Source organism: Papaver somniferum, unplaced genomic scaffold (assembly GCF_003573695.1).
Source record: "Papaver somniferum cultivar HN1 unplaced genomic scaffold, ASM357369v1 unplaced-scaffold_118, whole genome shotgun sequence".
Lineage (NCBI taxonomy): Eukaryota > Viridiplantae > Streptophyta > Magnoliopsida > Ranunculales > Papaveraceae > Papaver > Papaver somniferum.
The window spans coordinates 11,958,386-11,983,375 of NW_020620825.1; the positions used below are offsets into that span (position 1 = coordinate 11,958,386).

Here is a 24,990-nt window from a genome sequence, read left to right on the forward strand (position 1 = left end):
ATGGGGTGTGCCATAGGAGAATTCGAACAGTCGAATTCCACGTTGTCATTAGCCAGAAGTTTAATGACCCTTGAATTATTCATGCTCAGGCATGATCAGTATGGACACCAAAGTTCTACCAAGATGAGTAGACGATTCAAAATGCTCATGGACATCCTTTACAGAAACTGAAGCTTCTATTAGATAAGGATGTAAATTGTGTTATTGGTCCCTGAGACAATTGGTTGTCAAATTGCATTAGCATTAGCATTAACATTAACATTATGGTAACCCATTACTGAATCACCAACATTAACTCCTAGAAAGGATTCAAGGTGGAAATTGCAAGACTTATTCACCCTGCAATATGGACAATTATTTCAATACTTTAATGTATTGATAGACACATCTACTAGATGGTCTCTTGTTATATTAACACGTGATGTTAGTTTTTGCCAAACTGTTTGTGCAAATCTTTTGGTTGCGTATCCATTTTGGACTTTCCACTTAAGTCCATTTATCTTGGTGGTAAATTGATAGGCTTTGATGCTTTTCCTTCAGTTGGTGTTATATCGAGCATATAGTTAGCACATGTGCGCACTCGGCATGATCTAGTTGAGTTCTTTATTTAAAGCATCTTTAGTTTATTGCTCGAACAACTATTTACCATCAATTATATCTTGGGAAGCAACCTTACAACTCACGTATTTGTTCCATAACGTCACCTAGCTATATATGTTGGTTTCGATTCAGAAGACATTTAAAACCATGTGCTGGTAATGTCTTATTGAAGATGAGACTGTATTCCCGCCGTTAGGGGGAGGAAGTAAACCGTTATAAGGAACGGCGTGAAATATCTCATCTCTTGTCGAGCCTGCAACTGTTTTTGGGATACCTATTGTGTAGTTAAATTAAAACCCAAAATCTATCATGAGCAGAATTTCCTTTGAAAATCAGGCAATTATGGAACCAGAAGTTTCCAGAAATGAGATAGTAATGTTTCCGCCATGATCAGGAAAACTAAAATACCACCAGAAGTTGGCATGACAACCCGCCACCAGAAGTTTGGCAAGAGTAGGGTTGATAACCTTTAAGGTTCTCCCACTTTAGTCAGGGGGAGAAACGCCACCATAAAAGGATGGTGCAAATTATGATAACCTAAAAGGTTTTCCCGCCTTAACCAGGGGGAGAAATACTACCACCTGAAGATGACACGAATTATGTCGACAAATTTAAGGACTTTTCCCTTGAAGTCATAGAGATGACAGACACCACCTAAAGGTTGTAGTAATCAATGTCGACAATTCAACAGGTTATCTGATTAAGCTTTATCCTGATCAAACAAAGTTTTCCTTCCGCTATATATTGGCGTGAAACTATCTCAGTTTGCTTTCTCACACCAAGATATTGGATATAATTGAGGTGTTGGATATTACTCATGATTAGAACAAATAACTGCAGTAGCTCTGGGGAAAATATTGCTCGTCACTTGCTTGAGGATGCAGACACATGAAGTTGTCTCAGCAGGTTAAATCATGCATCTCGCAGTGACAAAGTCGTGTGTTAAAACACGCTTGAGGCCTGAATAATTGCCTCATATATGCCTCTTAAAAGAAATTCCAATCACTTTTCTAATATGTAGTGCTCTTGAAGAGAGACACAAATAGTGCTCGTGGAGACTATCAGAATATGATATACATTCTCTAAGTTTGAAACTCCTTATTGAAAATGAGGATATGATAATGCCCCTAAAGTGGCGCTGGTACCAGTCTATGAAATTTTCATGAACGTGCATGCACTAGAGAATGTGTTAAATCATATATGATTTTCGATTACTGTTTACAATAATGGTCGTGTACCCCTCTGCAGAGGAACATCGACATTGTGATTGGTAGGCATATGACATGTTACCTCAAACTAAGGTAGAAGATGAAATCTCTCGAAAAAGCGCAAAAGTTCGGATCCGACTCACACCGTAAAATTGTGAGGCCTGAAAATTACAGGTTGGTGTTTGAGATTAAGCGCAGAGAGAATAGTATTATCGTTTTAAGTACGATTGAGGGTTTCCTGCTGAACCCCAGGATTTGTTCTGTAAAACTAAAGGTATTCTCCTAATATTGATGCACCTTAGCGTGGTAGTCTCTGAGGGACTCTGATTGCATCTTGCTTTGTGATTATTTTTGAGACTTTGAAGGATTCGACTTTTCCTAGACCAGGCAGCCACCTGACTTTGTGATTTACGTCAGGTTTGAAATTTAGTCATAATCACCATCTTGAAGAGGATAAATTCATGAACAATCCTTGTGTATTTTATGTTCTTGGTATAAGGTTAAAATCCGGATGAAATGATGATATCATTTTTGGCTTCTGAAAGAACCCTTAGTAGCGCTAAAATCCACGCTTGAACTAGATTTTTGAGATCTCGCTAAAATCGAAATATTTGCTCGACCTGAAGTTCGAGGACATGCTAGCATAATAAAACTTTCCTGTATATACCAGAGTATCTAGTTTTGATGCTCGTAATACTTATCGTGCTTCTAAATTAGCACCATTACTGGGAAGTGATCGATCTATCTGATACGCACGTTGAATTTATGGTCCAGAAGTACCATACATGGACATAATGCATGCATTATCTTGTGTTTTTTAACTTTTGTTTTGCAGGTTATACTTTTAGATGCTGAAATTGATTCTACAGTATTTATGAGTTTACAAAAGACCTTTCATTGTTATGCCTGAAGTTAAAGCGGGAAATAAATTGGTACACAATGGACTGAGGATTTAAATGCGAGGTGAACAATGGCGATTGTGCACCTGGCGCAAGACCTGCAATCAGTCCTCCATAAACTGCAAATGGTAGAGCGGTTTTCCGAAGATAATATAATGTTTGCACCGCCAGCCGCTTTAAGAAGTCATGCTTCAGGGGGAGTAAACTCGTAGAATCTTTGGATGGACTAAAACGCGTTGTACTCTTTTTCCTTCCCTAAGGTTTTGTCCCGTTGGGTTTTCCTTATCAAGGTTTTAACGACGCAACATATGCGTGTTCAGCACCATTATCAGGCGACGTCCGTTGTACTCTTTTCCTCTGGTCTGGCTTTGTCCTACGTGGTTTTCCAGACAAGGTTTTTAACGAGGCAACATGATCTTAGACGTCGGCATTATTCTGAATTTTGGTGGTCAGGTTTTGTCCCAAGCGGTTTTCCTGGCACAAGCGTTCAGGTTTTGTCCCCAAGTGGTTTTCCTGACGCAGGCATTCAGGTTTTGTCCCAAGTGGTTTTCCTAACGCAATTTTTGATGATGGAAGTATTTCTCGGCGCTAAGGTTTTATCCCAAGTGGTTTTCCTGGTGCCGGTGTTCAGGTTTTTTCCTAAATGGTTTTCCTGACGCAACTTTGACAGAGGAAGCACTTCATGACAGTGACCAACCTCACTCTAAGTTCAGGTTTTTCCTAAATGGTTTTCCTGACACGATTTCGACGACGGAAGAAAATGTGCGACTAGCATCATCACTTTGAAGCTACCGATGTTGTACTCTTCGAATGAATTTTGTCCCTGTGGGTTTTACCGACAAAATTTTAACGTGGCAACATTATTAAAATGGTGGTCCAAGGAGGAATGTTATGTGAACGCACGTTAAATGAAGTGGCCCACCAAAACATATATTAAATTGGTGGCCAACCCACCAGAAGCTTCCTCCAGCCGACTTAATCAAGTGGAGATAAATGTCAAGAGCTAAAACTTAGCTAATAATGACACGTCACCTTCAAACGTGTCTTGTAAATGTTTACTACTAGTCATGCATTTGAGTGTATAAATACCCATGAGATGTTTGCTCGTGTAAGAGATTGAAAGGCTGAGAAAACAGAGAAGTAAACAATATTAAACTTCTTCCTTTCACTTCTATTGTATTTAGTTATTAATTTTAATCTAATAACTACCCACTCATTGCTTGTGCTTAAATCAGTTGGTATGTTAATTGACCATAGTATTTCAGCACCAAACGTACTTACGTGAGCAAGTGAACATGAGAATTTTTGTTCAAGTATAACATAAAGGTTAAAAGAGGGATTGTATGAAATTATTTTTTTCATAATTTCAATCATGCCATTAGGGGTGTTTGTAAAGACCGGTAAGGCTAGTTGTGAAAGATCCATGGATAATAAGGGTGTTTATAACATTCCCACTTTTCTAGATGGAGTTGGATCTGGATATGTGGATATGGTGCAATAAATATTATCCGACATGATACAACATTTTGAGATAGTCTTACGAAGGAGATAAGATTGATTAGATGCTAGGTAGATGACTTGGGCTCTATGGTTTTAGTGAATAAGCTTTGGAAAATCGAATTCAGTTTTTAGTTTGCTTTGCGGGTGAGAAGTTAAGGATGGGGTTTAGAGAATTGTATATGATGTTTTAGATTTGAATAGAATTAAATAGCTTTCCGAGACTCTTATCACTAATCTTGGTTGTGTGAACACAGTTGTTGTTATTATTCTTGAATTATAGTTCACATGACAAATGAGGTCTAAATAAGGATGCAGAAGCAGGCATCACTGGTAGCTAACTAGAACAAGGTGTGGTAAACCGTACACCTTTTAATTTTGTTGATAGAAGCAGTCAGAGATGTTACCGACTACAAAACTAAATTTAAGAAGCAGTTAGAAAATTGGAGCAGAGTTAAAACTTCAGGAAGAAACTGACGCAATTCAGAAAAACTATCACTTTAACCAGAGATATGCCACTAAATAAGAAGACAATTTAAAGAAAAGAAGACTAATTTCTACTCAAGCTATATTAGGAGATAAGTATTAAACCAAAAGCACTTTATATCACCATAGATGATTAGAGTTACACCCAAAGACTTAGAACTGACATAAACTTGAAATCAAAAGCACTTTGTAGTAGTATAGAGGTTATAAGCATACATATATTAGTCTATCCTAGACACAACATACATATATTAGTCTATCCTAGACACTAATATGAGCAAACTGGAGATTAATTAATATTTGTTAACCGAAAGCAACTGAGTTAATCTGTAGAGGTAAAAATTGTAACAAAAAATTGTCAGATGCTAGAAAAACACTTAAGACACTACTTGTTACACTACAAGGAAGAAGGAGTACAAAGCACTAATTAAGATGGGAGCTCCACCAATCCCAAAGATGCTGCATCAATATTTGTAAATTGAGTGTGAAGTTATGGCATGAATGGATAGTCAGCACATTTTCAATTCAGATTGCTGCTTCATTAAAGTTGTTGTTGTTTGTGTTGCTGCTACTGAGATTGTTGTTGTTCAAAACATTGGTGTTGGAGTGTTCAACTTTTGCACTTTTGAATCCTTTTACAAGTACAATCTCAGATTTCCATTGTATCATGTCATCACCAGATATTGTTGGGTGCAATAATTAAAAACAAGGAAAAATAAAATAAGAAAAAGTTATTGATACTTAGCTTCTTTATAATGGAAGTGATCGATTTGACGAAACGGACGAGCTCCCCAAATCTCCGCAACAGCAACAAGGAAAGACTTTGAAAAACAGAGTGAGTCACGTGTTCAACACGTTGCCCTTAAGACATTAGCGCCCGACTACACCCAAAAGTGATGCTATATACCTAACAAGACAGATATCTCCAGGATAAAACACCCTACTACACCTACTACTAGCATATGTAGTAGATGCTCAACTTGAGCTTGGCAACTCCGAAAATCCTTAAGGAAAATCGCGAATGCTAAAGAAAACAATATAAAATATTTTTTCCCTTGTGGGTCTCTCTAAAAATAGAGAATCCCCTTTCCCATAGATTTTATAAAAGTAGTGAGTTTGTTTATATAATTGACAAATACAACTTAAGAAGAGGAACTCCCCGATGTGGGACTAAAAATCTTATATAGTCTCTTAAAACAACTAAAAAGTGGAAACTCCACGGTGTGTGACTAATAAGTTTTTCATTCACAAAAGAAAACAATAAATTATAATTTTTATTAAAACTTTAGAAATCATATTTTATTAATCGTTTTCCAGCAATCCCCCACATGAATGAAAACTCAATAAATCACGAAAACACAGATAGATCTTGGTAAATCAACAACGCAATCTCACGACCCGAACTGACTTAACAAACAGTCAGATCGTGCATGTTGAAGTCATTCTAGACATTCCAACGTCATTTCCCTCACACAACAGTGTGTTGACCCCAGGGTCATACTATGGATTGCAAAAATCATATAGTATAGAGAGCTTTCATCTTTAGTTCCTCACAAGTGAGACTAAAGGTTCTTTTCACCAAAGTGAAAAATCATGAACTAGTGAACCCTTAGTGGCCCTTAGGTCCTAAGTTCCAGTAATACCAAAACCATCAAAAAGAAAATCACATAAAAAGCGAAGGAAATACCATTTTAGGTAGAGGTGTCCACGAGGTCTTGAACCTTTGCTTAGTGATATATACCGGAATTACTTGCTAGAGATAGTGAACTATGTCTTGAATCGCTAGCGTTTGATGTAATTCGCGATAACGACCACATATGATATCTCCAAGGTTGTTGCCAAGCTCGTGTCGTTTTGTCCAATTTGGCCCTGGACATATCCTGTTTCTCAGAATGCTCTGGAGAATCAAAGCTCATATTCTCATAGGAAGCGGCCCCACTTCCTCATTCAGATAGGTGAATTTCTATAAAGAGTGTTACTTATACACCCCACTTCAATCTTAAATTGAAACTATAGAACTCATTAAGACTTCTTAAAAGTCATCCTTCACATGCAGTCACACTATCACGTCTACACCATAGAGAAGGGACAGAGAATGAAATTCTCTAATAGTGTTTACCTTTACCCACCAAAAATTAGTTGTCTCATTAGGAACCTTGATCTTGAGATCTCCAGTCAGCAAGGTTGAGTATCCTTCATGGAAAGTTTAATTTATGAGCTTAAGCTCCATCCCCCTCGATGCATATTTAACTATCTCTTTGTACAGACCTTTCTTCAAAGGTTGTGTGATATTCTCCTTGGACTTTATCCAATCAATGGAAATAACGCCAATTGAGATTAGTTATTTTTAGCTTTAGCTATTATAGCTTGGCTAACACAATGTATAGATATAGCTGACACAGGCCTATGCCAGAGAGGAATGTCTTCCAAAAAGCATCTTAGGCACTCGGCCCCCTCTCGTGCTTTATCTAACGCAATACTCTCAGATTCCATAATGAATTGAGCACTATCTGTTTGTCTGAAAATCTTCCAAAAAAAAACCCTCTTGCTAGAGTGAAAACATATCCACTCGTACACTTAGACTCCTCTGAGTCAACTATCCAGTTTGCATCACAAAGTCCCTCAAGGACAACAAGATACCTTTCATAAATCAAACAAAAGGTAGTAGAGTATTTTAGGTCCCATAATACTCTACTAAGTGCAACCCAATGCTCTTGTTCTGGACTAAAAGTATATATACTTAACTTACTCACAATATAGGCAATGTCTGGACTCTTACAATTCAGTAAATTCATCAGACATCCTATAACTCTTGAGTATTCAATTTAAGATACTCCATTACCCTTATTTTTCTCGAGTCTACAAGAAGAATCGTATGGATTACACTCAGGCTTACAATCAGAATGATAGTATCTCATAAGCACAAATTCAACATAATGAAAACGACTAAGACTATAATTTTTTGATTATCTTCTAATCCTCATCCCTAAGATTACATCAAAAGGGCCTAAGTCTTTCTGGTCAACGTTCTCATTCAGTGCATGTTTTTAGTGGAATTAATCACATCTATGTTTAAAACAAGTATAAGCATATCATCAACATACAAGCATACAATCACACATGCACCTTTAACAAGTTACTTGTAAATACACTTGTAAGATTAATTAACTTAAAACCACTACACATTATCACATGATCAAATTTGCCATGTCATTGTTTATCACGTGCTTATTTGAAAACCATACAAAGATTCTTTCAATTTACAAACTTTGTCTTCATAACCTTTCACTACAAAGTACTCAGGTTGATCTATGTAAATTTCTTTATCTAATTCACGGTTTTAGAAAAGCTGTCTTAACATCCATCTGATGTATCTCCAAGTTGTTTATGGCAGCAATATCAATTAGCATCTCAACAGAAGTAATTTTCGTCACAAGTGAATAAGAATCAAGGAAATATACACCTTCTTTTAGTTTATAGCCTTTAGCTACCAACTTAGCTTAATATTTTTCCACAGTTCCATCTACTGATGTAGTTTTGAAAGTGATGTAGCAGAAGTTCGTTCAACTCGGACTTGTGTAGACTCGATTCTAGACTTAAATATTGACCCTAATAAATATATACAAAAAGATGATATCAATATCGGAGAAATTGGGACTTAGGATTCCACCAAACCTCATATCATGTGGTTCAACAATCAATTCTTAGATAATTATAGCTCTAGTTTATTGACTCTAATCCTTTGCCAGGGTAGATTTTAAAAAGATTAACTGTAAATCACTAGCATGATGCATCAAAAGCACTTAGACCAAGCATACATCATCATACGACTTCATAACTAATTAAGAAAAATCATAAAACGATTAAATTAATGCAAAAAGTCATAAAAAGAATTAAACATAATTACCACATGCATAAAATATGGCTTTCTCCACCATCCCAGTGTTGGGGTTTAGCTCCTCATATCAAAAACACGTTCAAAATAATAAATCATGGCTCAAAAGGTGTTTTTATTGAAGAAAATATGTAAAACAGCAGATCTGCAACGGTGTATAGATGTTACAAAAGTCACCGTTACAGTTGGTGTTGCAATACTGAAGATATACGTTACTAATCAACTGTTACAGGATCAGGAATTTAAGACCCTAGAATACGACTGTCCTGCACAACTTAATGTTCTTCAGCTTAGGGTTCTTGAGAACGACACTTTCTATATGCCGTCTGCAACTCTTCTTCTTCCTATTCTCTGCTGCTGCTGCAACTCCACCTGCAGCGTGGTTCTCTGCCTCTATTCTACACCTAACTCCCGATCCTCCTGTTATGACTCCTTCTCAACCTATATATAGGAAACATGACCAAAAATACTCGATAAAATCTCCCCTGCCTTTCACCAAAAGTTACAGAGTTTTTTCCTTTTTTATCTCTTCATTCACGCATGTTTTGATTTTGTCCAAACTCTTCTAAATCCGGTAATTAACCCTGGAAGAATCCAAACAAAATATCCTCTCCAAACTTGAACGTAATTTCCAACCAAACTATCTCGATAAACTTTCTTATTTCCATGTTTCACGTAACCCCTGTTTTGCTTCAAATCAATATCAAGCCCAGTTCGGTCCATTTAATCACCTATACCAACATTGTTTGTCCCAATCCAGTCCATCCTGATAAAAATCAGCGATTGAATCTTCATAGAAACATCTCAAAAATCCAAACAAACCCGTCAAAAGCTATTTTCCCGTGTTTCGTTTAAACTCCGCGTAAATCCCTAATTCTTCGAATATAAAACACTTATCATTCCTGTTTTATCTCCACCAGCTAGTACCAAGTAAATCCCATTAAAATATCCAATTAAAACTCGATGAAAATCCTTCCAGAGAATTACGCAGGAAAGGAAGAAAATTTCCCGCGCAAAACCCGTGTGTTCAAACTATGAAAATGGTGTCCCCCTAACCAGAGTAGGGGTTCCTTTAGCAGCTGCCTTAAGGGGTGTCCTGGGGGTGCCCCTTATCCAAACCGGGGGTCCGAATAGCAAGTGTCCTCCGGGTGCTTTCCGACAACTTTTCGAGCCAATTTTTTCCAAAAATGTTTATTGGCCAAAAATACCTACAAATAAATAAAACACCATAATAAGTATAAAAATGAGCCCTAACAATATATAGAATCGAGACAAATCGGAAACAAAAATGTGTCTATCAAATACCCCCAAACCTATTATTTGCTAGTCCTCGAGCAAAAATAAAATAGAAATAAAATCCTAACTCACTGTCGCAGGCATCGTCGATTGCATTTAGCGTATGCAATAAGCCTTTAAACCCCTAGGTGTCTCTAGTGGAGGAGTGTTGTCTCTAGAGGGATTACCAGAGGTATACCCACAAAACCTTTATACTCCAGACCCTAACTATCTACACAGTACCTTGGAAGGCACTAAAGAATCTCCTTGGTTGGCATACTTATTGACTACAGGAGGAAGTACCCTGATGCGAAATTCCAATTGTTGTACACGAGTTCGCACTCAAGCATACTAAAATTCATATGAGGTGACAGAGCTCTACTCAGATAGTCGCACTATGGACATCAATATCCGGAGTCAAAACTAATCACATGGATAGATCAAGAAGATGGATATAGAAAAACATAGATGGTTTTGATGTTTACTAGGTGAACGATATTTCTCATATCTGTCTGAAGGCCTCCGCCAAAATGAACCTATCCTAATGGACTGAGATACTAGTCTGACTAATATCAACACACTGGCATATACAAGGGTACCAGTGGTCGATAATCCTAACTCTAGGTCCACACAACTGACATATACAAGGGTTCCAGTGGTCGACTTTATTGAATTTATTCTAGTTGGTTTGATGGTCTGGTCTCAATTTCTTTTTTTTTTCAACTTTTTTTCAACTTTTTTTTTTTTTTTTTGTATCTCAATCACTCTAATTTACCCTAGCATTGGTAACAACTTGAATCGTGAGCCTCACCTAATCACTTAGAGAAACATAGTTTAAAAACAAAACAAAATAAAAACAGAAGTGAAAAGGACTCAACGAGATATGGTGAAACTATCATGTAATTTCTATCACCTGAGCTCTGTTCTTTTATGAATAGACTCTTTAGATGTTGCCATCTAGTCAGATTGGTTCCTCAACTCCTACAACCAAAATGCTTCCATCGACTTAGATTGGTTAGTGCCATCCTTAATAGGCATAAATTTCTAGGCTCTGGAGTTTAATTATGCAACTAAAAAGTTTCTCATATACCCCCAAACTAAAATCTAACATTGTCCTCAATGTTCCAAAGGTGAAATTAAAAGTATGAACAAGGAGAAACTGTTACCATTTGAAGCAAAAGAGATAAGGAAAGATATTACCGTGTTGCATGAGAATGGGTTACCTCCCAAGAAGTGCCAAGTTTAAAGTCTTCAGCCAGACTAAGAAAGGATTAGTCACCTCATAAAATCATAAAATAATAGCCGAAATATCTGTGGGTCATCAAAACCAAATAGAGCTATCACAAGTAAAAGGAATATGCAACATGCCAAGAAAATAAACAAATAAAGCACACCTTTGTCTAGTTTCCTGTTTAAGACAACTACATCTAGTTGTGGTTCAGGTTCAGGATCTATAACTGGGTCCAAATAAAATATTTTCATGGGTTGCGTTTCCTCATAGGTTAGATCCAAATGTTTAGGTTCTAGAGTCTGGAAAAACTCAAATAAAAACTTAGAAGCACATAATAATAACCTGAATAATTGAGGATCCTCTAAGTCAATCAGATTTGACTTATACAGCTGACCAGAGTGAGAGTGGTGATCTTCCTTAAACAAGTATGTCGACCCTAATCTCCTAAAGTAATTAGGTTTAGTCTCAAAACTTAATATTCGACACATTTGAAAATCAAACATTCCCATATTTGGAAGAAAAATATTTGGTGGGAAAACAAAGTCAATCTGGGTATCATAGCCTGGGTAAACCACATCAACCAGAGGATGGGTTTCTAATAACTGAAATTTCTTGTGGACATCACTAGGTTCAAGAAAACGTGTATGAAGATAATCTTGTAAAATGGTTGAGGAACATATGTCAAGTCCCAAGTGAGGGACCTTTATAAAAGTTAAATCACATGGAGAATGATAATCACCCCCAAACGTAGAGTTTTCAGTGTCTCTAGAAAGACTAGTCACAACTTCCCTAATTTCAAGGTCATCTAATTCATGAAAATGGTCAATTGATTCCTCTAAGTCGGGTACATCCTCACTCATCTCGACGAGTTCATTTTCTTTTTCTAAGTCTATTGTTTCTAGATCGCTAGAATCAAAATATACTCGTTCCTCTAAACCATTATTAGCTTCGTAATCAAAAGGAAATACTACATCGTCTAAAACGAGGGTATCTCTAGTCAAATCCTCGTCCTTTTGAATAGGTGAATAATTATTAAAATTATTTGGATTTGAACTAGAAATAATATTATCAAGCTCAGTTGGAGTAGCAAATTCCTGATCACTATGCCTATTTATTTCAAATTCTTCATCAACACTATCCTCATCATAATCATTATAGTAACATGAAAATTGTTGAACCTCATCTCAACAACAAGTGGTGTTACCAATTATATCCTCGTCATCTTAATTATGCAAATAACTATCCTCATTTTGAAGGGAATTATTGGAGACACTGTATTGAAAATTAAGATTATTTCGAGCAATTCTTTCGTTCGTCTCAGCTATCAGCTTGAGGGATTCCTCTATAGAAAGTTTTCTTTCGTCATAAACTAAGTTATTCATCTCAGCTATCCTACGTGTCGACTCTTCTAATTTCCTGAGAGACTCTTCTAAAGGAGAAATATAAGAATTTTGCTCATATGACCGGTGCGTATGTGGATAGTAGTTGGGCTCACCATGGTATGGACCATAATCTTCAAAAGGCTTATGTTCCCAACCACTATTCACACTATGGTCAAAGTAGTAACGTCCATTTTGAAACTCAGTCGGATATTCGTTGTATTGGTTATTGTAATACCAGTTCGACATTCTACTGCGGGGGTGTGAGTTGTCACACAAAATAAAACCCACTGACAGGGGATTCGTGGGTGGATAGAGTCTTACCTCCCGTACCAGACGGGCGATGAACCGTTGAAGTCGACTCAGGACACCGACTCCAATGTCAGTGTACGAACCCGAGGGGCCGAGACAGTATCGTAACTGTCGTCCTTCCCTACAAACAATTTATATTTAATTTTTAACCCTTCCTTAGGGTTTCAAAATAATAATAATGTCCAGTCCAAAAATAAAGTCCAAAACTAAAAATGTCCAAAAAGGAAAAGAAAAATTACAAAAATAAAATCTTATTTACAGTTTCTAAAAATAAACAAAATAACTATATACAAAATCTTCTTCTTTACTCCTTTCAGATTCCTCTTTTCTTTCCTTCTCTGGCGATGCTTTCCTGTTATAACACTTTTTCTTTCCTTGTAGCTTCGCTCCAAATCTGAAAAGAATCGAAAAATACCAAAACGCGTAAAAAAGAACAAAAATAATAAAAAAAAAAAGAAACCTAAAAAAAATCTAAATACAAGTCCGCGTCGGCGGCGCCAAAAATTGATGTGATTTCTAGATAGTGGTAAAAGTGGTTCGATTCTCAGACTTGTGAAGGATATTAATTAGACTTAAATTTTAATATTAAAATAGAAAACTCACTAAAAATTATAGCAAACTCAATCAAAGTTGATATCAATATTAAAAGAACACTGAGGCTAAGATTCCACTATTTTCCAAATTCAAAGTGATTTAATCCAATATTTATATTCATGCAATTTTCTTGTTCAATTTGATTCTTACTATTGCAACAAGTAGATTTTCAAAAGAAACAATTGTAAATACCAAGCATGAAGCATCAAGAGTCTATAAACTAAGCATACTCCATCAAAATAAATCACAATCACTCAAATAAAAATCATATTCAATAATAATCCAAGGCAAATAATCATAATAATATTTGCAATAAATTAAATTAAATAGATTGTACCGCTTTTTGTTGGAAAAATAGCTTCCTCTTCCCCGGCAGCGGCGCCAAAAATTGATGTAGTTTTGAAAGTGATGTAGTAGAAGTTCGTTCAACTCGGACTTATGTAAACTCGATTCTAGACTTAAATATTAACCCTTATAAATATATACAAAAAGATGATATCAATACCGGAGAAACTGGGACTTAGGATTCCACCAAACCTCATATCATGTGGTTCAACAATCAATTCTTAGACAGTTATAGCTCTAGTTTATTGACTCTAATTCTTTGCCAGGGTAGATTTTAAAAAGATTAACTGTAAATCACTAGCATGATGCATCAAAAGCACTTAGACCAAGCATACATCATCATACGACTTCACAACTAATTAAGAAAAATCATAAAACGATTAAATTAATGCAAAAAGTCATAAAAAGAATTAAACATAATTACCACACGCATGAAATATGGCTTTCTCCACCATCCCAGTGTTGGGGTTTAGCTCCTCATATCAAAAACAGGTTCAAAATAATGAATCATGGCTCAAAAGGTATTTTTATTGAAGAGAATATGTAAAACAACAGATCTGCAACGGTGTATAGATGTTACAAAAGTCACCGTTACAGTTGGTGTTGCAATACTGAAGATATACGTTACTAATCAACTGTTACAGGATCAGGAATTTAAGACCCTAGAATACGATTGTCTTGCACAACTTAATGTTCTTCAGCTTAGGGTTTTTGAGAACGACACTTTCTATATGCCGTATGCAACTCTTCTTCTTCCTATTCTCTACGGATGCTGCAACTCCACCTGCAGCGTGGTTCTCTGCCTCTATTCTACCCCTATCTCCCGATCCTCCTGTTATGACTCCTTCTCAACCTATATATAGGAAACAGGACCAAAAATACTCGATAAAATCTCCCCTGCCTTTCACCAAAAGTTACGGAGTTTTTTCCTTTTTTTATCTCTTCATTCACGCGTGTTTTGATTTTGTCCAAACTCTTCTAAATCCGATAATTAACCCTGGAAGAATCCAAACAAAAATCCTCTCCAAACTTGCACGTAATTTCCAACCAAACTATCTCGATAAACTTTCTTATTTCCATGTTTCACGTAACCCCTGTTTTGCTTCAAATCAATATCTAGCCCAGTTCGGTCCATTTGATCACCTATACCAACATTGTTTGGCCCAATCCAGTCCATCCTGATAAAAATCAGCGATTGAATCTTCATAGAAACATCTCAAAAATCCAAACAAACCCGTCAAAAGCTATTTTCCCGTGTTTCATTTAAACTCCGCGTAAATCCCTAATTCTTCGAATATAAAACACTTATCATTCCTGTTTTATCTCCACCAGCTAGTACCAAGTAAATCCCATGAAAATCTCCAATTAAAACTCGATGAAAATCCTGCCAGAGAATTACGCAGGAAAGGAAGAAAATTTCCCGCTCAAAACCAGTGTGTTCAAACTATGAAAATGGTGTCCCCCTAACCAGAGTAGGGGTTCCTTTAACAGCTGCCTTAAGGGGTGTCCTGGGGGTGCCCCTTATCCAAACCGGGGGTCTGAATAGCAAGTTTCCTCCGGGTGCTTTCCGACAACTTTTCGAGCCAATTTTTTCCAAAAATGTTTATTGGCCAAAAATACCTACAAATAAATAAAACACCATAATAAGTACAAAAATGAGCCCTAACAATATATAGAATCGAGACAAATCGGACACAAAAATGTGTCTATCATCTACCAATCATTTTCTCTTAAAGATTCATTTACGTCCCATGGTATTACTCCCTGGAGGTAAACTAGCAAGCTCCCAAGTCTGTTTCCGACGGACTGAGTCCATTTCACTAAATGAAGCTTCTTACCAGAATGGGATTTCAGTAGATATCAAGGCTTCTTTACAAGTCTGGGGCTCAGACTAAGCTATGCATGTTATGAAGTCGGTTTCATAAGAAGTCTCAACTCTAATTATTTTACTTATCTTAGGCTCAACATCAACTTCATCTTCCTTTAGAATAAGTTCTGACTATTTGAAAATAAATCTAGGGGATCAACAACACATCTCTAATGAGGTACATGTTTAGAATAAACATGTTCAAAGAACTCAACATCCCTAGATTCCGTAATAATATTCACACCAAAGTCAGAAAAAAATCAGAACACACAACAAAAAATCTATATGTAGAAGTATACTCAGCATACCCTATATGAAGACACAATCAACTTTTTTGGTTTCAATCTAGTTCTTTTAGGAAAAGGAATTACAATCTTAGTCAAACACCCCCACACATTGACGCATTCATAAGAAGGTCATTTACATTTCCATAAATCATATGGAGTTTCATCTGATCCTTAAAAGGGTACTCTATTCAGGATATGCTAGTTAAGAGGACTGTCTCCCCCCACAAGGCCGCAGGTAATCCTGAACTAATCAATAAAGAAATTATCATCTCCTTAAGGATACAATTGTTATGTCCAAGGCTTCTAATTGGTTTCCAACTTCAAGTTTATACATCTTAAGGCTTCTAAGACATCATCCTTATCCTTACGGAAGTTATAAACCATCTTTTACCACAGTGGTTTTGGGTTGAACTCATGTCAACTAGGACTGACTGAATTAATTCTAAAGGCTTATAATTACTCTGAACATTTGTACTAAAAGGTTTTATAGAATATTTTCATTCTTCACAGATTTCACTTTTGTGTTCAAAATCCAAACTAAATTTGGGTACGCAGCCTATGTTAGCCAGTTAAGCACCGACTTATAAGTTTACGATTCCAAGTCTACCACGTAAAACAATCAATCACACAAAGAAAGCACAAGAATCAACTATGTTCACATCATCAGTTTTTCCGTTAAGATTATATAGACCCAAAGTCCGATAACTCTTGCTTAAAAAATCACTGCCTAGTTACAACAAGTTTTCCAGATTCAATTAAGATCTTAAATCTTTTTCCATATACAACAGAACAAGATACAAGATTTTCGCATATGCTCGGAACATGAAAACTTCATTCAATGTGAGAATATTACAGATATGAGCTTCTGCTCAACCTTTTCCTTTTATGCAACCTCTTTTGCAGACGAGTTACTCAAAAAGAGTTTATCGACATCCCCTATCCTCTGTTAGGAGGTGAACATGTCTCTGTTTCAACAAACATTCTTGGTGGCTCCAGAGTCCACCCACCAATATCTCACATTGGTTATTAAAATAACTTCCGACATTATGCCACTGAACCCGTTCTATTTGTTTCAACTAAATTAGCATTAACTTTCTACTTATTAAGGTTTTTACGTTGTCTACAATTACTGCCATATGACCAGGAATTTACAAACATAAAAAATCACCCTTAATTAAGTAATGCTAGATTCAGGTTTACGAAACATACCTTTCTTATGAAGACCATGCTTAGAGTTGCGCTCGATGTTTTCACCTTTACCAGCTTTGGAAGATTTGTTTCAACCACATACGCCTATTAGCCATGTCCCTTGCAGATGACACCTTTATTCACAAACCACAATTCCGAATCGGTAAGTAAAATATGAGTTTTGAAGATAACATCTAGATATACAAACTTCTTTTGACTCACTGTTTTAAAAAGATCATGGTTACCCCATAAAAACTAATTTAGTCAACAACAAATTTCTGCTCGTCAGAATTTTTCAGAAACGTTTCTCTGTTTTGTAAAATATAAAATAAATATTTTTACAACTCCAAAAATTCTGAAATTTTGCGTGGTTAACTATCAGGATGTATTCTACATCATGTCAAAAGGGATCGACGATTAGGTTAAGAGATAACCTCGAAACTCTACAGCTGACCAAATATTCGTATTTCACTCCACAAATAACATCCATGATTATTAAAAAAGATAATGTCTTAAGATTGTTGGGTACAATAATCAAAAACAAGGAAAAATAAAATAAGCAAAAGTTATTGAGACTTAGCTTCTTTATAATGGAAGTGACCGATTTGACGAAACGGACGAGCTCCCCAAATCTCCGCAACAGCAATAAGGCAAGACTTTGAAAAAACAGAGTGAGTCACGTGTTCAACACGTTGTCCTTAAGACATTAACACCCGATTACACCCAAAAGTGATGATATAACCCTAACAGGACGGATATCTCCAGGATAAAACACCATACTACACCTACTACTAGCATATGTAGTAGATGCTCAGCTTGAGCTTGGCAACTCCGAAAATCCCTTAAGGAAAATCGCGAATGCTAAAGAAAACAATATAAAATATTTTTTCCCTTGTGGGTCTCTCTAAAAATAGAGAATCCCCTTTCCCATAGATTTTATAAAAGTAGTGAATTTGTTTATATAATTAACAAACACAACTTAAGAAGAGGAACTCCCGATGTGGGACTAAAAGTCTTATATAGTCTTTTAAAACAACTAAAAAGTGGAAACTCCACGGTGTGTGACTAATAAGTTTTTCATTCATAAAAGAAAACAATAAATTATAATTTTTATTAAAACTTTATAAATCATATTTTATTAATCGTTTTCCAACATATTAATCTAGATATGGATGGTGAAGATGAAGTTCCAATTTAAGAGGAACTAAGATAGGCTTGCTTCTCAAGATTGACTCTCTTATGTTTAGGTCTTGCAATTCTGTTTGGGTAGTTTGAAGAGGAGTCGGAAACTAATTCAAAATCTGCTTCAATATCTTGGAAGAATAAATTAAGGCTTATTCGTCGTTAAGTAAAATATATATTTATTTATTTTTGCTAGGAAGAATAAATTCATTGAATACGGACGTTATTACATTTTAGAGTTGAGAAATTTAAGGACATAATTTTGTCCTATTATGTAACTAATATAAAAACAGAAAACAGCTCCCCGAAATGCACTCGAGAAATTATCGGAGACATGCGCTAATTTTGTTAGCTTTCTTTTCTGGCGTTTTGCAGGCTGCTGTGTTGTATTTTCTAATTTTTTCTAGTTTCACTTTCACCGTCTTTTAACATATCTTGCCCTTTTTGTGTCAGTGAAGACACACGCACACATTAAAGATCGAGCAAAGAATATTACTTTCAAAAATCACACTAAACCAAATGCGGAAGCTCTATTCATTTTTCACAATTAGCTCTATTACGCCCACAGGCAGGCAATGAAAAAACAAGCAATTTATTGGGTCTCCTGAAACTACAAAGATACACAAACACTAGAAAGCAAAAGGTGATGATGCCCTACACTAGTCAAACACCATCCAACCTCCAAGCATAGAAATCCAATCAAAGAGTGACATAAGTACTACCCCACCTGGCATGGTCTAAGCATCTCATGTAGAAGTTCTCCATTGCAGCTCAATTTGAATGCGTCCATTTTTTGAACCTATGAGATGGTACTTCTCATTTATTCTTTTGTTGCTGACAACATCTGCGAGGTTAATCTCCACATACCCCAAGCTTTCCTGATATATTTTGTTCAAGAAACAAAAGAAAAAGTGCAGTGGGGTTATCATCGTGTAAGTTAGACTTGTGCACTTCTAAGCTTTCCAAGCGCAGTTGCACAAAAGAGATTCTTTATGTGCGAACAGATTAAAAAGTGAGGTGTGGTGCAGTTGGATACCTTAGGATGAAGCAAACCCATCCTTGATGAGGTACTGGCAACTTCTACGTGTAATCGGTCATTAGTGGGTGGCTCCTCCAGCGTAAACTGAAACTCCTCATCCCATCTAGGATCCCTGTTTTTCTTGACATGCTGTCCAAAAGATAAAAAAAAATGTAAGCAGCAAGGGGATCTCTTCCTTTAAGCAAACAAATGTACAATTTTCCATGATCATGTCCCTTGGGCGTTATAAGTACCTTAGTTTTCCCCTCCTCTCCTCTGAAAGTGATCCGTACATAGGGGTTTGTGTGATGTTTCCCTTCGACATCTTGAGCCTCATGAACTATAATTACAAGCAAACCTCCACCAGAAGGTGTTCCGTCAGGAGCCTTTTCCACGCCGTTTGACTCTTCTATATCTTTTGGCATATCCTCCTCCTTGAAAGGCTTATATATAACTTCCACGACGATCTGTCCGCGTGACTTTTCATTTTGAGCATCATTGGGATCCATGTTTTTCAGCAGATCAAGAGTCAGAACTTTTGTTTCTTCAGGAGTAAGATCCTCAAGAGGAATGACATTCATTCCCATCTTGTCATGTTCCCCAACCTGTAGGGAGAGAAATAGTATACAGCTTAATTCATCATAGAAATTACATACTAATAACGAAATTCAAGAAATAGCTCAAAGTAAAAGGAGATTCAAACCTGTTCCCAATCAAAAACATTCAGCTCTAAAGCTTGAGATTGTGGGTCTTTGACAACAACGTTGAATTCTTCGTTCCATTCAGGATTCAGATTCTTGCGTTTGACAGTCGTCTTCTTTGATGGAAGCTTATCCTCAGTAAGCTTTAGTTTCACACAAGGGTCTGCTCCTCCCATGAGATCTTTCTTTTTGAGTTTTGTAGCCCTTACAACCTTAACATTTAGAATCCCAACAGGCCTTTTTGCAGCTCTGCATGTTCCACAAGAAGATTGGTTGATATTATTATTATTCAATGACCAAGCATGAATGAAAAAGAACAGAAACTTAGGAACAAAGGAAAGATATCTGATTACTTTGCAGGATCCATAATTGGTACTTCAAGGGTTTTGGGCCATAGATACATGTTGGCAATTTGATCTTTGATAAGCTCCTGAAAACAAAACCAAGTACCGCAATCAAACCCACCAAACAAAAGATAGAGCAAGAACACAAAGTAAGCCATTAGGCTTTGCAACACGAGCTGGTCATATTTTGATGAGGAGTCACGGTAAGGTTGTGACTTGTGAGAGGAGAATTGCTTTCATCTTACTTACTACTAATGGTGATAATAACTTAATTGACTTGAGATAAACACACCATACTTCACAATTTTAATCATTTTCTAATGTTTCTGTTATTCTGAAGATATGGTCACATAGCATCACAACACCGAGAGAAATGTACCTGTGCAAATCTGTACAAGCCAGGGATCGACATCACATCTGCCCCAAGAAGCTTTATTCCAAAGTCAACATGTGGCTGTAAACCAACACAAATTTAAATCAAGATTTGACATCAGAAACAACACTCTACTCAAGGTTACCAGTTAACCAACTGTTTCCACATTCTGCAAAAACATAAGAAACAAAACAGTTTTCGCCATGGAGATCTCTATGGCCAAACACTTGGCTATAGATGACCAAAATTAAATCAATATAAGTTTACCTATCATAACACACCTTCTCCATAAGGGACACAAGGATTTTGGCAAAACACGGAAAACTAGGGACCAACGGCTTCAATGTAATACGGGGTGAAGCAAAAACTTGTAAATCCAACACCTGAAATTCTCTAGCACGAGCAAGACAAGTGTTAACATGCAGACAATTGCTTCTCTTTTGAGAACAGAGGGTAAGTCTACTCATTTAAAGGGTTAGATTGGTATCTAAGAACATCAAGTAGCAAGTGCCAGTAGTTTATAACTTCATTTACAAAGAGTGGAAACCAGTAACCTGCACAGTGGCTTTCAGTCCGAATGCTTTAATGGCAACAATGACATTTGGGCCCATTTTAAGCAAGGTTCCATGATCAACTCCTTTTCATCGGTGAGATAAACTTTCATACCTGCAGTAATCGAAGCACATGTATAACATAATTGTAAAATAGAACCGCGGGAAAGGGGTGCATCCAGTGAACTGACCTTGAAATGTTGGTGGTAAGCTTCCCAAGGTAAGTGTTTCAAATTCAACCGAGTCGATTTTGTATTTTGGAATCTGCTCAGCAATAATAGGCTTCGCTATGTTCTTTGCAGTCTTGCAAATTGCCTAAATAAAAAAACATAAAGAAAGGTAAAATTCAACCATCCCAGCTCTATAATGGTCTTAGAAAACAAAACTTTGAATAGAATGATTGGAAACATGAAAGAACTATCCACATTCAAACATGGACATACCTTGTCCAGATAAGGCCACATTAGTTCAATAAATTTGTTGAGCCAGTCAACCTTAAAGGATCAAAATTAAAAAGGAAGAAAGGTTAGAAATGCTATGTTAAGGGACCAGAAAAGAATAATGGTGATTAGAGAGAACACATACACGGTCGTAGTCTGGATTTTTCACCCATAGGGGTATCTCCGGAAGCATTCTCTGCAGAGTCTCTGTGTCTTGCTCAACCAGTGGACGAATGAGAGGATCCTGGATGATTGAAAGTCGAGAAGATTTTGAGCATAAATACCAACAGCGACAGGCTAAAATATTGACGATCAAATTGTTTACTCGTATCTACGTACAAATAAGAGTAGTGGTATTTAGGAAAATGTGTTGTTTTATATTGTAAATTAGAAGTATGAACACTGCACTCCGTAAACTTGGGGCATTAAAGCTTCCCTTGCTAGTCTATAACATATGCAAACACTGCTGGGAGATGATTAAACTTGTGACTGCTTAAACAGCCTTGGTGATATCTACACACCAAACAAAGATTAACCAGAAAATTACGCCATCTACAATTCGAGGAGTTTCATGAGGGTAAACCTTTAGTGTCTCAAAGCTCATCGTCAGAAAGTAAGCAAAGAATGGTGAAACCACCAATAAACAGATATAACCTCCAAAAACCCAGTCATTTTTCAATTTGATCAACCCAAATTACTAACAAATTCAGACTACAATTTACTGAATTAAAATGATTCGTTCATAATCCACCATCCATACTTCCTCGTCTCCACCCTAACAGTTACTACCGTGATTAACAAAGTAACAGACCAAGTGCTACCGACAGCAATGATAACATATGAAATTGGTATATTCAATAACAGAAGAAGAAAAAGAAAACATAGCCAGTAAAATACACTAAGATGCAATGACACCATTAACACACTCTTGCATATCATACAGAGATCTTCTCAGAGATTCTAACTTAAACAATCCTGCAGCCAAATCAACACAGTATGTCGTAGAAAACACCATTTCCCATCCTTACGGAAAAAAATAATCATTCTCATGATACTGATAATAAAATAAACATTTGAACATACAGAAAATGCAATTGAAATTCTAAAGTGAAAAGAAGGAAAGGGGAAAAAGAGAGCAGACCTTAACATCAGAAGGTTGAAAGTAGATGAAAAGATATTATCCGATCACCAGTCCAAAAGCCATTCCGAAACCAAAACCAAAGAAACCCAATATACTACTCAGAATACCCATTTTTCTCCTAAGAAATTTGGAAATTTCAGTGCACAGAAAAAGAAGAAGATCTGTTGTTGGTGTTTTATGAAGATTTGTTATGAATGTCCACTCAAAACGAGAAAAACAAATTAAGAAACCATCACCACATCCACATACTATCATGTTCACGTATAAAACAGCATTTAATTATTATCTACTTTCTTTTATTTTTTCTCCCATTAAAACTTAGGAAAAAAAAAAGACAAAAACGATTGGATCCAGACAACAACGTCCCACAAAAGGAAATCTCACAATCACAGACCCAGTTTTGTATTTCTTACTAAATTATGGAATAATTCTTATTACGTAATGAATTTAGATATTTATTGCCGGCAACGCTTGCTTATTTGTGTGATGGTGGGTGGGGTAGAGTGGTCATCACTCTCTAGCCAGACCCATTAAATTTTGGAAAACGGAAAGAGTAGAGATGTGAAAATTTTCAAACGGATGTAGTAATTGTATCAATAATAATGGAGGAGGATGGGAATTTGAGATGAAAATGAGGAGATATAGAAGGTCTAGGTCCAGCTAGCAAGTCTCAACGGTTTTCTGTTCTTGTTGTACCAATTCCTTTTTATATAGAGAAATTTCTCTTTCCCAAGACCCTGGTTTATTTTTCTTGTTTTTTAGCCCTTTTTATTAGGAACCTGTAGCCTTTTTTTTCGCCGCTAAATTGGGGGCTCTGAAAAATAATTGGGGTCCCTAGTTACAGGACAAAAAAAAAAGTCATGAAATAGTAATTGGGAGTTATCCCTTATCCTTATTTTTTTAAATGCCTAAACTAATCTTAATCATTATTGGTAATTAGTAATTAAATTAAGTTAATTAATTGGTAATTAGATTAGTTAGATTAAAATCTGATTTAAGGAATAAATTTTGATAATTGGAAAATAGTGTTTTTGTGTTGAAGAGAGGAAAAATGTGAGTTTTGGGGGGAAAATTAGGTTATTTGAAATGAGTGATTCTAGTGGAGGAAATGATGTAGGTGAAGATTCAAACAACATACATGATTGTGTTGATGGTGAGATTGTCTCGCCTAATCCTATGGATTGGATGTTTGATGAAGAGATGTTATGAGAGGAAGCTTTGATAAATGATGCAAATGAAGATCATATTGCTCAAAATGAAGGAACCAATTCTCCATATGAAGAACCCGGAGCTCAAAACAATCAGGTAAACTTCCTATACTCTTCAAATCGCATGAATGGTGCTCCAAATGGTCGATTCATGGTCACTATGCAGCAGGTCAGTGTGAGAGTCGTTAGGTCGAGTGTATAATAAACAAACGACCCTTATGAGTCGTTAGTGACTTAGCACACAAATATACGACTCAAATATGCAGGTTATGAAAAATCGTCAACCAAGTTTGAAACAATTGACGACTCCAATCTGCAGTTATGAAAAATCGTTAATCTAGTTTGAAAAAGATGACGACTCCATCTTTTAGGTCATCTATAGTCGTTAACTCAATATATTTAGGACCCAACGACTAAAAAACCTTTTACTCTCTGTAGCTTTCAATTTAAGGGTTGTTAGTTTAACATTACTATAAATGGACGACCCTTTCATATTAACTGAGAGTCGTTGTTCCGTACGTATGAAAAAATTAATGTTTCAAACTTTTTTTTTTTAATAATTTATGATTTCATAACAACATTTCATTGAATCCTAAAAGTCATACATCTTTCATAGGGTTAAATACAATACATGATAACGATGCAATTCTACACTCAATCATAAAGCATGTAATTATACATGGTTTCATTGAAGATAAAGTAGCAATCATGTAACTCAAACTTTTTCCCACGAAGCACCTCGTAGTATCCATACGCCTTCTTCATCTGAAAACGAAAACACAAACATACTTAGTTAGTATCGATCAAAGCTTTGGATAAGTTTTACCTCTTGTTTAAATACTTACTCTTATAGCACTCTGATAGACATATTTTTGTGTCCGATTTGTCTCGATTCTATATATTGTTAGGGCTCATTTTTGTACTTATTATGGTGTTTTATTTATTTGTAGGTATTTTTGGCTAATAAAA

General features: G+C 36.2%; 1 pseudogene; it reads right to left on the reverse strand.

Moving 5' to 3' along the window:
- Positions 1 to 18,740: 18,740 nt before the first annotated feature.
- LOC113330627 lies at positions 18,741 to 23,185 on the reverse strand (annotated as a pseudogene).
- Between the last annotated feature and the right edge of the window lie 1,805 nt (positions 23,186 to 24,990).